Here is a 5,298-nt window from a genome sequence, read left to right as displayed (position 1 = left end):
CGTTTGGCAACATCATCATCATTCCTTATTTTGCGACGCATTTACGGGGAGCTGAGTTATAGCCTTAGAACTAGGCAGACAGTGCAGCGGATGCGTCGCCTGTAGCTGCCCGGCATGCTGCCCGGTTTTCCAAGCTTTCGTTCGCAGCGCCGCCAGAAACAGATGGTTGTTAGTAGTCGCATTTTTTCACCTGAATCATTCCAATTTGCTGACTTTGTAATTGAAACAAAATATTTTGTCGTTTAATGCAACAAGTTTGTGGCAAAAAGGGCTTTATCAATTCTTTTTTTAACGCGTGTAAAGTTAGGCGACATTAGCGCCACCTTTCCGTTCGCTGGCGGCGGATTGCGAGTCTGATGTTGGCCGCGCGCTACACTATCTTGTTTAGGACGCTGAAACGACTCTTTGTTGACGGGGTGCGACGGTTGTGAAGTTCTGGGTGCGTTTCTTCAGTTTGTTTGTGTTAAATGTGCGGCCTCGTTAGTGTTGTGGTAGTGTGACTGAACTCGGAAGGTGACAGATGGCTCCAGTGCTGCGGAAGACGTTCTTACGCGCACGCAGTGCTCAAAAACAGCTCTGACGTACTGCACGCAACCACGCCGAGAGCGGCCGGCGCCCGATGCCCGATAGAAGAAACGGCTTGCCGTGAACGTTGACAAATGTAAGTACAGAACTGGAAAGTTACTTCTGCGATGTGTCGGGGGTATGATTGAGGGCTGCGAATGCATTTGGGTTGGTCTTCACGCCTTGTTCGCAGTGAGGTGCAAAATGCGGGCACCACGCGATCGTTTGCAGAGAGAAGGTGTTCTGACACGCTCGCTTGCCAACTATGCAACTTTTAACCCGCCGCCTCACGCTCTTTGCGTCAGCACCTCGGCGCACGAGTTATGTGATAGAATTTGGTTGCACGCCGAGAACTATGGGGTGCTGCTTGATTCGTTATTCCGAGTGAATAGGAGCAGCGCGTGAAAAGGAGACCGTAAGAACGAAAAGTGCTTGTAGCGGCGTGCGTCTTTTGATTCTGCTGGCTGAGTGTTTACTGGATAAGGAGCATTGCCCGTTCTACGTCGCAGTCACATCAAGTGCTGTGTTTCTTGATAGTTCTGGTCAACGAAACGACGATTAAAAATAGCAGAACCATTCCATTGCAGTGCAGCTGAGGTAATCGCACAATGGAAGGTTTGTTGTCATTTTATTTTTTTACGTTCACTACATTTATGTCATTCCCTCATTTTCAGTCTGAAGCGATAAAAGTATAACGTGATTCGCGAATAATAGCTTTAAGAAAAGTATGACAAGCTTTGTAAACCATTTTTTTGCTAACTATTGGAGGCATAGGTAATTAATCATTAGCCTCCACCCATGAACACATTGGACTGAACAGCTAGAGGTTGTAATGGGATGTGCCTTCTGTGATGTTTATGAAAGCATGGCTCTAATGCAGCCTTTCTTCAAATGCACCCGCAGTCAAGCCCTGTACAGCTGCTCCACCGGTATCATCACACTACTTTTGCACCAGCTTTCATCTGTCATCGAGCCAATGCTACCTCAACCAGAGGCAAATGACATCAAGACCTGCTGGTTCAGCCTATCAGCCATTGACACTGGATATCAAGCATGTGCCACTTGTAAAAGGATAGGTAGACAAGTGGGTATATTTTCCTTGTCTTTTTTAGCCTGCCAAAAATCTTCTGCTCCAGGCTCCCTCTCTCTTTCGTTTTTTTTTTCTTTTAAAAGAGGACCAAGAGAAAGGGAAAAGATATTGCGGGCATCATGAAAGCACTCCCCTAGTCAAGTGCATTGTGTTATAGTGTGAAATGCTTTTTATAGTTTTTTCCCTCATGCCTCTCGTGCTTGAAAATCTTGACCACAGTATAGACCAAATTAAAACAATTATCTGCTTCATGACCTTTATACAGCAGTCTAAAAGCAGCAAATAAATTTTATAGGTTTACTTCAGCAGTACCTACCTCTTACAAGGTATGGCATGTTCGAAGTGAACCAGTGATGTGATAGGCATGGCCTAACGGGCAATGCATAATTGAATATTGGCGTTCAAGTATAGCACTCTGCTTTACAAGCATATTTGTTGCTAGCATCAATAATTGATACCTTACCAGGTTATCTTTGCATTACATGAAACCCTGTAAAGCTTATATTTTAGCTGTACAGAAGAAAGGTGCTTATTCGATATGTCATGAGCATTGCTGAGGTTTTCTTTCACACTCCCTTTGTCACAACTGACTGCACTGTACAGTTGAAATGCATTTGGAATTGAGTAATGGTGCATTGTTATTTTTATTCATGCCGACGTTCAGTTACTGATTGCATTACACTAGCTGAGCCTAAGTCAACAAATATTGCTGTGACCTTAACAAGACCCCTGGCTTTACTTGAACCGATGCATTTGATGTTGCCTTTCTCCCGTGCCATCAAGGTTTTAATAAGCTGTGTAAATAACTTATTTTCTTTCTCGAGGTATTTATTGCTGCAATTAGTGACAGGTAATTTCCTAAACAACAACCTAAGTGCACATTTTTATCTTCTTTGGAACACTTGTTTGCTTGTTTCCCTTGTATTCTTAACTTAAACAGATATGAGCAGGCCTCAGCACTGGAGGGATGTGCTGCAGGACAAATAAAAAACTACCAGTCCAGCTGCTCCCTTCGGGGCACGTTTCTGAGGCTTTTATCGCTTGTAGTTCTATGCAGCTTTACTTACAAGTATTGTATCAGACGCAGTGTGTGCCTTAATATTTTGATTCATTTGCTTTAGAGTGTGCCACTCTTGCCCTGATGAACTTGCTCACCTTTGTACTCTTTGTTCATACATTTTCCCCTAACACCTGGTATAGCTCCAAATGATACATTATCTACAGCAACATGTGCATTATATTGCAATGTCTTTGTGCCATCACTTTTGAAAACAAAAGCTGCCTGAATTTTTGTGCAGACAAATCAAACACAAAATAATTTTCATATTTAATGGCCTGCATGTTATCTTCATATGACTGGAATGGCTAAATATCTCTTCGTGGTAGCCTAATTAGGTGTAACACGTTAATGTCAGTTCCTGTGAATATCATTCAGTCTTCGAATGTGGGGGCAGAATTGAACACAACAGCATGTTATAGCTTTTTCTTGTTCAAGGACGCATTACATTTAGTTCTAGTCTTGTGACTGCTGCTTATGCTATTACTCAGCAGCCTTATCAAACTCGCTTGGAGTGCTGCATTTTAGTGCACATTTAACTGATTGTTGCTTCTCCGTGTTTGATTCTATTAGAAGTTACTATAACTGTATACTTTGAATGTTTTCTTGTGCAGTTCTCTTGCTGCTGCATTCTGCCATGGAGGAGGCTACCTGTTCGTGCGCACGTCTCATCACTAGGACGCTACCTCTTCCGCTGGTGATGCAGACAAGTAACGACAGGGTTAATAGGAGAGGCATGGGAGAGGCCTTTGCCCTGCAGTGGGCATAGGCAGGCTGATGATGATGATGAACAACAAGCAGGCTGCCTGATATTGAGGACAAGTGTCAGGATAGTGCACCAACAAAGTCGCTTAAGCATTTCTGTGCTGATGCATTTTTATTAAAATCAGCTCATAGCTTAATATCTACATCCATGGGGACATTTAGCATATGTTTGGCATCTGTTTGACTTTTAATTCGCTAGTGTTTGCAGCCTTTAATGTTGGTCTTAAGACAGTGTAAGCATTGTTTCACTGTGTGTGATTTTTTAGCTGTTTTGGAGAGATGTGTGTGTATCCATGCAGTTTTTTTCCACGGGTTTGTTATGTGGCTCATGGAACTTTCATGTTACAGAAGAAGTTATTTCGTTTCTGTGTTGTACAGGAAAGTGAGCAGTATTTATATGCACCAGGTGTTTCAGGGAAGAATAAGTAGTTTTCAAAAATATGGCTTTTGCTGCATAATATTACCAGTGTTAGCAGACACCAGAAAGCCGGTGAGGTGTATTTAGTAAGCTGGTTAACTAATTTCTGATAATTAACTTTTTAACTAACACAGGTTTGCAACTGGTTGCAGTTAGAGACTTTTAGCCAGTTGTTCGTAGTAGCCATATCAGTTTCTGGAATGTACAAAACATGATTACTTTCGCCGCTGTGGCTCGACAAAATTTGGCTGTATCGTGCGAAAATACATGCGCTTTTGAAAGCACACAGGGAAAGAAACCCCTCCAGTGCATGTAACTGCTACAAATCTCTAATGGCAACTAGACGCCTAACTCTGATAGTGAAAGAATCATATTCTTAGTGGTAAGAAACAGACACAACACCAAGATACACACACACAGGACACCCGCTAGACTTCAACTATCTTTACTGGACACTTGTACGACATAAATATGTATCACTGAGCACACGCAGGTGCCTCGTCATCCGCAACAGGTCTAACTACGCCCTCCCCTCTCCTGCAAGGCATACGGTTGCGCCGATAAACAATCTCTTTTTCTGCCAACGCCAGGGAGGGAGTGCTTACACACGTCGCCCGCCTCTTGAATACGAAAGACTTCGATAATTTCTCTTTCTTTTTTCTCGGCTCCCAGGCCTTTCGTATTCAAGAGGCGGGTGACGTGTGTGTAAGCACTCCCTCCCTGGCATTGGCAGAAAAAGGGATTGTTTATCGGCGCAACCGTATGCCTTGGAGGAGGGGAGGGCGTAGTTAGAGCTGATGCCGATGACGAGGCACCTGCGTGTGCTCAGTGATACATATTTATGTCGTACAAGTGTCCAGTAAAGATAGTTGAAGTCTAGTGGGTGTCCTGTGTGTGTGTGTCTTGGTGTTGTGTGTGTTCTTACCGCTAAGAGTATGATTCCTTCAAGCCGTTACCAACTAGCCCAACTTAATGTTTTAACGAAGTTTCTGATAGTGAAAAGGTTCATTAATAAAAATTAGCTAACCAGCTTACTACGTAAGACTTCACAAGTTTTCTGGTGCCTGCCAACACTGGTAATACTATGCTGAAAAAGCCATACATTCATCTCAAAATACCTGTTTTTTGAAAATTACTTAGTCTTCCCTGAAACACCTCGTATATATGTAAGAAAAACCTAACGGGATTTAATTGACGACGTTTTGGTTGGAGGGCCAGCCGTTTTCAAGTGTACTACAGCATTTGAAGCACACAGCTTTTGTTTCGTATGCTATACTATACTCGAAAAAGGCTGGTCCTCCAGCCGAAACATCGTGAATTAAAACCTGTTATGTTTTTCAATTGCTGTGTGTCAGTCATTGTTACTCAGAGGGAACTGAGGGGAAGTGTGCCGAAGGCAATATT

The 5,298-nt window shown here is 43.0% G+C and overlaps 1 long non-coding RNA gene across 1 annotated transcript; it reads left to right on the top strand.

The window, feature by feature from the left end:
- Positions 1–405: 405 nt before the first annotated feature.
- Positions 406–4,630, top strand: LOC149328910 (uncharacterized). The gene is made up of 3 exons (XR_016285806.1): positions 406–661; positions 1,468–1,648; positions 3,326–4,630. It is a non-coding gene; the product is annotated as an uncharacterized LOC149328910 (long non-coding RNA).
- Positions 4,631–5,298: the final 668 nt, after the last annotated feature.

This window comes from Amblyomma mixtum, chromosome 9 (genome assembly GCF_055824585.1).
Source record: "Amblyomma mixtum isolate Tamu chromosome 9, ASM5582458v1, whole genome shotgun sequence".
Classification (NCBI taxonomy): Eukaryota; Metazoa; Arthropoda; class Arachnida; order Ixodida; family Ixodidae; genus Amblyomma; species Amblyomma mixtum.
This window is presented reverse-complemented; position numbering and strand designations above follow the sequence as displayed.